The following is a 12559-nucleotide window of genomic DNA, read 5'->3' on the forward strand; positions in this document are numbered from 1 at the left end:
TGAAATTTATGAAATAATTTTTCAGAATCAGTTGAAATGATCATATGGTTTTTGTCCTTCATTCTGTTGATATGATGTATCACACTGATTGATTTGCGTATGTTGAACCATCCTTGCAGTCCTGGGATGCATCCCTCTATTTGGACTTTAAGGATAAATTTCTATTTCTATATACAACAAACTGAGTCACCTAATATTTAGGAATCTTGGAGCAAAAGAAACATGGAGACTCATATGGCACACATCTACATTTTTTTTATTATACTTTAAGTTCTAGGGTACATGGTGCACAATGTGCAGGTTTGATACATATGTATATATGTGCTATATTGGTGTGCTGCACACATTAACTCATCATTTACAATAAGTATATCTCCTAATGCTATCCTTCCCTCTTCCCCCACCCCACAACAGGCCCCAGTGTGTGATGTTCCCCACCCTGTGTCCAAGTGTTCTCATTGTTCAATTCCCACCTAGGAGTGAGAACATGCGGCGTTTGGTTTTCTGTCCTTGCAATAGTTTGCTCAGAATGATGGTTTCCAGCTTCATCCATATCCCTACGAAGGACGTGAACTCATCCATTTTTATGGCACATAGCATTCCATGGTGTATATGTGTCACATTTTCTTAATCCAGTCTATCATTGATGGACATTTGGGTTGGTTCCAAGTCTTTGCTATTGTGAATAGTGCCACAATAAACATATGTGTGCATGTGTCTTTATAGCAGCATGATTTAGAATCCTTTGGGTATATACCCAGTAATGGGATGGCTGGGTCAAATGGTATTTCTAGTTCTAGATCCTTAAGGAATTGCCACACTGATTTCCACAATGGTTGAACTAGTTTACAGTCCCATCAATAGTGTAAAAGTGTTCCTATTTCTCCACATCCTCTCCAGCACCTGTTCTTTCCAGACTTTTTAATGATCGCCATTCTAACTGGTATGAGATGGTATCTCATTTTGGTTTTGATTTGCATTTCTCTGATGGCAAATGATGATGAGCATTTTTTAATGTGTCTGTTGGCTGCATAAATGTCTTCTTTTGAGAAGTGTCTTTTCATATCCTTTGTCCACTTTTTGATGGGGTTGTTTGTTTTCTTTATTGTAAAATTGTTTGAATTATTTGCAGATTCTGGATATAAGCCCTTTGTCAGATGGATAGATTGTAAAAATTTTCTCCCATTCTGTAGGTTGCCTATTCCCTCTGATAGTAATTTGTTTTGCTGTGCAGAAGCTCTTTAGTTTAATTAGATCCCATTTGTCAATTTTGGCTTTTGATGCCATTGCTTTTGGTGTTTTAGTCATGAAGTCCTTGCCCATGCCTATGTCCTGAATTGTATTGCCTAGGTTTTCTTCTAGGGTTTTTATGGTTTTAGGTCTAACATTTAAGTCTTTAATCCATCTTGAATTAATTTTTGTATAAAGGTGTAAGGAAGGGATCCAGTTTCAGTTTTCTACATATGGCTAGCCAGTTTTCCCAGCACCATGTATTAAATAGGGAATCCTTTCCCTATTTCTTGTTTTTGTCAGATATGTCAAAAATCAGATGGTTGTAGATGTGTGGTATTATTTCTGAGGGTTGTATTCTGTTCCATTGGTCTCTATCTCTGTTTTGGTACCAGTACCATGCTGTTTTGGTTACCGTAGCCTTGTAGTATAGTTTGAAGTCAGGTAGTGTGATGCCTCCAGCTTTGTTCTTTTGGCTTAGGATTGTCTTGGCAATGTGGGCTCTTTTTTCATTCCATATGAAGTTTAAAGAAGTTTTTTCCAATTCTGTGAAGAAAGTCCATGGTACTTTGATGGGGATAGCATTGAATCTATAAATTACTTTGGGCAATTTAACCATTTTCATGACATTGATTCTTCCTATCACGAGCTTGGAATGTTCTTCCATTTGTTTGTGTCTTCTTTTATTTCGTTGAGCAGTGTTTTGTGGTTCTCCTTGGAGAGGTCCTTCACATCCCTTTTAAGTTTGTGAATGGGAGTTCACTCATGATTTCGCTCTCTGTTTGTCTGTTATTGGTGTATAAGAATGCTTGTGATTTTTGTACATTGATTTTGTATCCTGAGACTTTGCTGAGGTTGCTTATCAGCTTAAGAAGATTTTGGGCTGAGACAATGGGGTTTTCTAAATATACAATCATGTCATCTGCAAACAGGGACAATTTGACTTCCTCTTTTCCTAATTGAATACCCTTTATTTCTTTCTCCTGCCTGATTGCCCTGGCCAGAACTTCCTACACTATGTTGAATAGGAGTGGTGAGAGAGGGCATCCCTGTCTTGTGCCAGTTTTCAAAGGGAATGCTTCCAGTTTTTGCCTATTCAGTATGATATTGGCTGTGGGTTTGTCATAAATAGCTCTTACTATTTTGAGATACGTCCCATCAATACCTAGTTTATTGAGAGTTTTTACCATGAAGAGCTGTTGAATATTGTTGAAGACCTTTTGTGCATCTATTGAGATAATCATATGGTTTTTGTCTTGGTTCTGGTTGTATGATGGATTACATTTAGTGATTTTTGTATGTTGAACCAGCCTTGCATCCCAGGGATGAAGCCCACTTGATCATGGTAGATAAGCTTTTTGATGTGCTGCTGGATTCGGTTTGCCAGTATTTTTTTGAGGATCTTTTCATCTATGTTCATCAGGGATATTGGTCTAAAATTCTCTTCTTTTGTGTGTCTCTGCCAGGCTTTGGTATCAGGTTGAAGCTGGCCTCATAAAATGATTAGGGAGGATTCCCTCTTTTTCTATTGATTGGAATAGTTTCAGAAGGAATGGTATCAGTTCCTCTTTGTACCTCTGGTAGAATTCGGTTGTGAATCCGTTGGGTCCTGAACTGTTTTTGGTTGGTAGGCTATTAATTATTGCTTCAATTTCAGAGCCTGCTATTGGTCTATTCAGGGATTCAGCTTCTTCCTGGTTTAGTCTTGGAAGGGTATATGTGTCCAGGAATTTATCCATTTTTTCTAGATTTTCTAGTTTATTTGTATAGAGTTGTTTATAGTATTCTCTGATGGTAGTTTGTATTTCTGTGGGATTGGTGTTGATATCCTCTTTATCATTTTTCATTGCATCCATCTGATTCTTCTCTCTTTTCTTCTTTATTAGTCTTGCTAGCGGTCTATCAATTTTGCTGATCTTTTCAAAAAATGAGCTCCTGGATTTGTTGATTTTTTGAAGGTTTGTTTTATTTATTTATTTATTTATTTTTTGGTCTCTATCTCCTTCAGTTCTGCTCTGATCTTAGTTATTTCTTGCCTTCTGCTACCTTTTGAATGTGTTTGCTCTTGCTTCTCTAGTTCTTTTAATTGTGATGTTAGGGTGTCAATTTTAGATCTTTCCTGCTTTCTCTTGTGGGCATTTAGTGCTACAAATTTCCCTCTACACACTGCTTTAAATGTGTCCCAGAGATTCTGGTATGTTGTATCTTTGTTCTCCCTGGTTTCAAAGAACATCTTTATTTCTGCCTTCATGTCAATATGTACCCAGTAGTCATTCAGGAGCAGGTTATTCAGTTTCCATATAGTTGAGTGGTTTTGAGTGAGTTTCTTAATCCTGAGTTCTAGTTTGATTGCACTGTGATCTGAGAGACAGTTTGTTATAATTTCTATTCTTTTACACTTGCTGAGAAATGCTTTACTTCCAACTATGTAGTCAATTTTGGAATAAGTGCAATGTGGTGCTGAGAAGAATGTACCTTCTGTTGATTTGGGGTGGAGAGTTCTGTAGATGTCTATTAGGTCCACTTGATGCAGAGCTGGATTCAATTTCTGTATATCCCTGTTAAATTTCTGTCCTGTTGATCTGTCCAGTGTTGACAGTGGGATGTTAAAGTCTCCCATTATTATTGTGTGGTTGTCTAAGTCTCTTTGAGGGTCTCTAAGGACTTGCTTTATGAATCTGGGTGCTCCTGTATTAGGTGCATATATATTTAGGATAGTTAGCTCTTCTTGTTGAATTGATCCCTTTACCATTATGTAATGGCCTTGTCTCTTTTGATCTTCGTTGGTATAAAGCCTGTTTTATCAGAGACCAGGATTGCAACCACTGCATTTTATTTTGCTGTCCATTTGCTTGGTAGATCTTTCTCCATCCCTTTATTTTGAGCCTATGTGTGTCTCTGCACCTGAGATGGGTCTCCTGAATACAGCACACTGATGGGTCTTGACTTTTTATCCAATTTGCCAGTTTGTGTCTTTTAATTGGGGCATTTAGCCCATTTACATTTAAGGTTAATATTGTTATGTGTGAATTTGATCCTGTCATTATGATGTTAGCTAGTTATTTTGCCCATTAGTTGATGCAGTTTCTTCCTAGCATCGATTGTCTTTACAATTTGGCATGTTTTTTCAGTGGCTGGTACCAGTTGTTCCTTTCCATGTGTAGTGTTTCCTTCAGGAGCTCTTCTAAGGCAGGCCTGGTGGTGACAAAATCTCTCAGCATTTGCTTGTCTGTAAAGGATTTTATTTCTCCTTCACTTACGAAGCTTAGTTTGGCTGGATATGAAATTCTGGGTTAAAAATTCTTTAAGAAGGTTGAATATTGGCCCCCACTCTCTTCTGGCTTGCAGAGTTTCTGCCGAGAGAACCGCTGTTAGTCTGATGGGCTTCCCTTTGTGGGTAACCTGACCTTTCTCTCTGGCTGCCCTTAACATATTTTCCTTCACTTCAACTTTGTTGAATTTGACAATTATGTTTCTTGGAGTTGCTCTTCTCAAGGAGTATCTTTGTGGCATTCTCTGTATTTCCTGGATTTCAATGTTGGCCTGCCTTGCTAGGTTGGGGAAGTTCTCCTGGATAATATCCTGAAGAATGTTTTCCAATTTGGTTCCATTCTCCCCGTCACTTTCAGGTGTACCAGTCAAACATATATTTGGTCTTTTCACATAATCACATATTTCTTGGAGTCTTTGTTCATTTCTTTTCACTTTTTTTCTCTAAACTTCTCTTCTCACTTCATTTCATTCATTTGATCTTCAATCACTGATACCCTTTCTTCCACTTGATCAAATCGGCTACTAAAGCTTGTGCATGCATCACGTCGTTCTCGTGCCATGGTTTTCAGCTCCGTCAGGTCATTTAAGGTCTTCTCTACACTGTTTATTCTAGTTAGCCATTAGTCTAATCTTTTTTCAAGGTTTTTAGCTTCTTTGCGATGGGTTCAAACATCCTCCTTTAGCTCAGAGAGGTTTGTTATTACCAATCGTCTGAAGCCTTCTTCTCTCAACTCGTCAAAGTAATTCTCCATCCAGCTTTGTTCCGTTTTTATGTATCTTCCCCCAGTCAAAGGACCAATGGCAAGTCCAAGACAGGAAAAGTTAAATTTTAAAAGTCAGGGATGTTGGACCCAGAGAAAGAGATGGAAATTATTAGCAACATCCATACAATAAGACACAGACACCACCCTTTTCTAACAGTGTAATTTATTACATTAGAACATGGAGGTCCCATCACTGTGCAGCTGCCCTTAAGGAGGTCTGCATGTCAATCCAAAGCATGCACTATGCTTGTTCAAATCTTCTTCACTTTGGATGCAATCTGTCCTACTAGAAAAAGTGACCATTTACAAGAGTTCCTAGCCAGTCCTCAGCACTAGGAATCCAGATTTCTTCAGAGGAATAAGCATTTGTTGATCTGGACAGTGGTACTACATAGGAAATTTTAAAAGTTAGAAAGAACAACCTATATAGGAAAGACTGGACTAAACTGGACAAATGGAACTCTAATCACTCATACTGCAGGAAGAGGCAGAAAGGGAGTTTCTCAGGATTTCCCTGATTTAACAGCCTGCTCAGTGGCTGTTATGTCCACAATTCGTGGGTGTTCTCCACAGAAGTGGCACCAGACCTCATTCAAAAATGAAGTGTGTCTATGATGCTTAGTGCTCCTCTCTGTCATGACCCTCGGGCTTCCTTCATTGCTTGCCCTCAGATGGTTGGGACCCCCATTATAATTTCATCTGTCCACTTCCATAGCAGATGTAATCATCACCAGCACCTCAACGACAGATCTGGGGCAGTCTTGCTGCAGCAAAAGATTGCTAATTTCTGAAATCATTAAATGTAAGAAATGCACATAACTTTAGCTGGCATCTAACCCAAATCCTTCATTTTACAGATGGACAAGATGAAGCCTAAAAATATAAGTGACATATGCTTGATTACATAGCTTGGGACCTGAATCTAGGGAAGAGGAAAGGAAAATAAACAGAACTAGATAATTGTAAACTATTAATATTCAATGGGTACTCTGATGGTTAATTTTAGATGTCTACTTGACTGGACTAAGAGGGACACAGATAGCTAGTAAAACATTTCTAGGTATACCTGTGAGGATGTTTCCAGAAGAGATTAGCATTTGAATCCATGGACTGAGTAAGGAAGATCCACCTTCAATGTAGGCAGACACTATCCAATTTGAGGGCCCAGATAGAACAAGAGGGCAGAGGAAACAGGAATTCATTCTCTCCAGGAGTTGGGACACCATTCTTCTCCTGCCCTTGGACATGAGAACTCCAGATTCTCAGCCTTTGGAGCCTCGGACTTGCAGTAGTGCCCCCTAGGTTCTCAGGTCTTCAATCTTAGACTGAGAGTTACATCAGTGGCTTCCCTGGTTCTGAAGCCTTAAGATTTGGATTGAGCCACCCTATCAGCCTCCCTGGTTCTCCAGCTTGCAGACAACCTACTACAGGACTTCTTAGCCTCTATAATCATGTGAGTCAATTTCCCTAATAAATCTCTCATCTGTCTATCTAATCTACCTATCTACCTATTATCTATCTATCTATCTATCTATCTATCTATCTATCTATCCATCTATCTATCTACCTACCTGTCTGTCTGTCTGTCTGTCTATCTACCTATTTATCTATCTAACATATTGGTTCTGAAAACTGATGTGAGAATTAAAAACTGAAACTGAGTCAAGTGCCTGGCACATTGTATGTATCCGAAAATTTGTTTTTAAGTTCTTGCTGTGCTACTATCTACATTAATGACTTTGGGGGATGTTTCTCAAAATCTTTTGTTGTATCTCCGTTTCATTATTTTGACAATGAATATGATAATAATGGCAAGGACCTCAAAGAAAGCTCTGTGCTGGACCTAGTTATCATTAAAGGGTTAAGTTGCAGTGTCAGTCATGGACAAATCATAAAATACAAGTAGACTCGGGACATGTGTGACCTGTCAGGCAGGACTCTGTCTCACTTGCTAAACCCCCAGGTCAAGCTATGTCTTTATGAGGAATAAGGAGGGCATTGGGGTGCATATTCCTTAAGCATCAGACATTTTCAGTTTCCTTTTATCAGGGACCATAATAAGAATGTATCTGATACATATAATGCACCAGGCACTTTACTCAGTTTCAGTTTTTAATTCTTACACCAGTCTTCTAAAATGAGTATTTCTTAACCCCTTTTACAGAAGAGTGAATGGAGGCTCAGATAAGTTAAGTGACTCCTAGATCACAGAGGAAGTGAGGGAAAGAGACAGGATTCAAGTCCAAGTTCTTTCTACCACACCAAGCTGCTTCTCATATTTTATATATCTTTATGTACCCTATAATATAAGTGGTACAAAAGGTGGGCATCTATTAACAATCTGTTCATTTTAAAATAGCCTGTAGCAAGGCAGAATGATAATGAAATGGAGAATTTGCTACTCTCTTTCTATTGTTAGTGCCATGATTAAGCTGGTGGTCATCAGAGTAGTTCTGTTCAGTTCACAATAATACGAATAACAACTCACTGTTCTAGTCACAAAGCACTTTTATAATCCCAAACTCAAATGCCTGTGAGGTCATTGCCATTATTATCATTTCCATCATCAAAATAATGAAACTGAGATACAACAAAAGATTTTGAGAAACATTTCCCAAAGTTATTAAGGTAGGTAGTAGTAGCATAGCAGTAAAAACAAGTTTTCTGACTATACACCCCAAGCTTTTGATGAATCTAAATTTCTTTAAAAATTTGAAGGGCCTGTGAATACAGAGTAGTTTCTTACTAATGCAGTCAGTCAATGTACATTTATTATTTGGAAAATAGCAGGGAATCACAACTCTACCTCAACTGTTTTTAAACATTCATAGAAATTTAATCTGTTAATAATTGAGTTTGGGATGCCTGGAGCACTTAGAAAAATGGACTATTTTACTGTCACAGGTGAGACAAAGAACAGGCTGAGAAGCTCATAAATCGCTGCATTCCCCTTACTGATGACAGAAAAACAAGAAATTCGGTGCTGCTAAAATTGGGCTTCAGGATCATTTTCACGAAAACCCATACATCCCTGAATTTCCTGAAAGAATATCTTTAGATCATGATTGAAGTCAAGTATGATTCTTTCAAAAGTTTTCCTTTAAGTAATTTTATTAGTAAAATTATTGTTTATATATATAATATATATACACTATATGTATAGTACATAGTATAGTATATATACATACATATACTATGTATTTTGTTACTCTATATATACACACACACCATATATATAGTGTGTGTATATTCTGATTCTCACCCATAATGTTTCTACAGATGTATCATTTTGGCTTAGATGAAAGCGAGCAAGCAAAAAGATGAATCACTTCATCTAATTATCTCCTCCTTAAAAAATAACTCTTTAAAGTGCTAATAAATACTTCTTAAATATATATATACATATATATATATATAGAGAGAGAGAGAGAGAGAGAATATGGGGAATAATATATTGAAGGAATCTGTTGTATTTATCTTATTAATGTGGAACGGTACAAATTCTTTTAGTATATGATACTAGTGTAATAAAGTTACAAGACTGGGTCTTTTTTAATACCAGAACTTGTGTTTCCAAATGAGTATTTGACAATAGGGTAGAGTAGACATGTACAAATGAAAAATGAACGATGTTGTCAGCCCCCTGTAGACATTTTTATAATGCTGCCATTGTTGAAGCTTTTTAACTTCTTCTTTTAGAATTACTTTCAAAGTCAGTGGCATGTTCTTTTAAATGAAGGCAATGGTGGCAAACACCCATTCTTTTGGCAGTCTTTTATTTTTGGAACAATAAAACACTCATTTGTTTCCAAGTCTAGTAATTGTTGGGAGACTGTGAAGTTATATTTAGAAGTCAGTACTTCACAGCCAAATAAATCTTAACTTGAGAGTTAAGAAAACTATAAGTCTTAAGATGAAAGCAATTCTAGACCTGACAGGTATGAGTTTTCCCCATTCAAGGGTGTTTTCAGGTTTGTTTGTTTGGTGGGGTGAGAGTGGTGAAGTGTGGAGGAGTGTGTGTATTAGCAGCACATTCTTTCCATGGCCTTCTATTCCAACAGCAAAAACTATTTCAACTACATAGATATTTCCTATTTTGATTTCTGTTGTCAGGATTATAGGTTAAAACATACATATACTTCCCATTTACAATAATAAACTCAGAGAGGCACCAAATGAATTTTCTGAACTAAAGAGTTTCTCAATTTACATTTCGTGCACCTAAAAACAACACAAGTCTCTGATAAATCTTTCTTAAGACAAGACCTGTAATATTTTTACGTAATTATGAAGACTGTGTCAGTCTAAGCTGAGGAAAAAATAGCATCTCTAGTTATAATTTAGTTTCATTTGGAATTAAATCACCTATTCATCATAATTAGTATTAGTTAGATTTTGCTGTATGTTAGAACCTTTATACATAAACAGAAACTTTTGGTGTGAAATGGTCCTAATGAATATAGAGCTTTCTTTTTATTTTTATATATATATATATATATATATAGTGCTGTTATCCTGAATTTTGGTTCTGTAAGAAAAGTTTCTGGGCTCCAAAGTAAGGTTCTTTGTTAATGTGAGGACCTTCAGGAAGGATCTGACTATATGCCCCAAGCTTTTGATGAATCTAAGTTTCTTTAAAAATTTGAAGGGCCTGTGAATACAGAGTAGTTTCTTACTAATGCAGTCAGTCAATATACATTTATTATTTGGAAAACGACAGAATAAATTACTACATTACTGACTCTCAGTCCAGGGTAGAACTACTTAGCCTCTCTGTTATTGGTTCACGTAAGGATAGTTCTAGAATATGTTATTTTCATTCAACAGCATCAACCAATGGACCAACCATGAAGTTGAGTAATCTGAGACATAATTCCACAAGGATTTGAAACAAATAAAAATTTTAATGATAATAAAAATGAATGTAAGTATATTAAAAAGCAAAATTTTTAAACAATACTTTCCCTAATTTTAATATATTTCCACCTGCTGAACAAATTTTTCCACTTGATATTTCTTTAATTCAAATTATTTTGTATAAACCTAAGTTGAATTTATAGTTCATCCAGGAGTCTTAATGGAGCAAAAAGGCAAAAAATCACCAAATTGTTGTTATTCTATGTCAGCAAAATGACTACCATTGCTATAGATTTTGTAGGGGAGAAATCTGGCATATTGATTATTTAGCATTACTTCAACTAGTGTTGTGTTGTGGTAGTGTTACAGTATGCAGACAGCTAGAGCTAGACATGACCAGGAGCGAGAGCCCCTGAGAAAAAGGAGGTCTGGATAATCTCACACCCCAGAGACCACCCGAAACATGCATGCAGATACGAGCCAAGAGGAGGGAAAAAAAACCTATACAGGAAGCAGTGCTCCTTAAGATGCCTAGTAATCACTCATTCTACAGTTAAGATGTCAGAATGTCACTAGGTACATGCTGATAAACGGGAAGAGTTCAAAGGAGAAAATTTGTCAGAGATTCGCAGGCACAGTAAGTATAGATTTGACCCGCTAAACAACCTTCCTGGGGGTGGCGGTAATGAGCAACGCAGCCATTAGATAAATTTGAGATCCAAACATCGAGCGCACGTGTGCACACCAACTAATAGTAAGGGAGGGTCCTACAAACCTGGGGTAGGAACTAGGTGGAGAAAAGGCAGGGATTGAAGGCAGGAGCGGGAAAAGTAGACAGAGAAAAAAGGCAGAGACTAAAGAAAGAGGAGCTAACTTCAAGAAAAAATCTATCAAAACCCAACGCAGAACTCCGGGGCTGCTGCTGGTTCACCCTCTTCTGGCAACCCGTCCGGCCTCACCTTTCAATGTACCGTCTCTCTATCTATAAACTCTCTGCTATCCATTTCCCTTCAATAAAACTCTCTGTTATCTGAATTGTCACTTGGCCGAAATCTTTCTCCCCAGACAACTAAGAACTGTGGATTCCCTTACTACCTGGTAACAGGCACTTTCACAAGCTACTACTACTAACAGTACATTATTCACTATGTGCTATTAACAGCATATTATTCACTTTCACAAGCTACTACTACTAACAGCATGCTATTCACTGTGTTTAAAATGCTTTGTATGTATTAACACATTTAACACTCACAACACCCTGTAAGAAAGAACCATTCTTACTCTTCTTTTACAGATGAAGATATAGAGGTACAGAGTGGTTAATAGGCAAAAATTGCATTTATGAAAAGACCAAAATGTTTCATTGAAAAAATCTGTCAGACAAGGACAAAAATGAGCTATGTTTGCAATGAACAAGACAGAGATACTGGAGGTAAACATTCCTTCAGATGGATCAGGCTGCAGACCCTATGCTCCCTCTAAAATCTTGCAGTGGGTAAAAACAATATGTTTTTTACAAGCAAGCAAACTTCAGTTTATACTGGGAGACTATACAAATGCACATTACATGGAATAAGAACTTGAATGCACAAATGCACATTAAGGAAGTATATTATTTAGAGGTCAAAAGAATTAAGTAACTGGAATTTTAATTAGAATTCTGAGGAAATAATCATTTTTACTGAAAGGAATTGAATAAATGTATTTACTGAAAACAAAGAAGGGAGCTGCTCACCTTTTAATTAATTTACAACTCAGAACCAAAGTCTTGTGGACTTTGAATATGCTCATTTATTAAAAGAATTGTTAAGTGGTTCTAACTGATTGCATGTCATTCATTACACTACAACTTTCAACAATTTACTCAATTTCCAATATTAAGAATAGTTCACTTATTGTGGATAAAACTGGGTTATGAGATCAGAACATATTTATCAAGTCTTAAAATTAATCCAAGGCATTCAATATTAAATTCTAACTTGTATTACAAAACTACTTAGAGCAGTACTACGTTGAGCTTTATAGTTCTCTTTAATTAATGTTTAGATTTTTTTAGAAATGGTAATATTAGATTTTGTATAAATAATAGATGTCATAAACATCAACATTATTAATTTTTTATTGGTAGATTATTAACTGAAGATATTTTTAACAAAATTTTAACTTTCAATAAGAATTTAAGAAAGAAGCAGCTCAACCAAAGCTGAAATATTTAGGGGCAGTTTCTTAGAAGACAGAGAAGGTGAGGCGACAGAATAATGGGTAGTCATTAAACAAGCATGGGTGAGAAGAGGGAGAAATTCAAGTTAGATGCAGCTTAAAAAGACTAACGTTTTCTGTGACCAAGTATTTTCTGTAGTCTATAATTAGTCTAAAGTTTTGAATTCAAACTGTGCTGGTAGCAAGAGCAATTGTATTGTCATATTAGTTTT

Source organism: Chlorocebus sabaeus, chromosome 8 (assembly GCF_047675955.1).
Source record: "Chlorocebus sabaeus isolate Y175 chromosome 8, mChlSab1.0.hap1, whole genome shotgun sequence".
Classification (NCBI taxonomy): domain Eukaryota; kingdom Metazoa; phylum Chordata; class Mammalia; order Primates; family Cercopithecidae; genus Chlorocebus; species Chlorocebus sabaeus.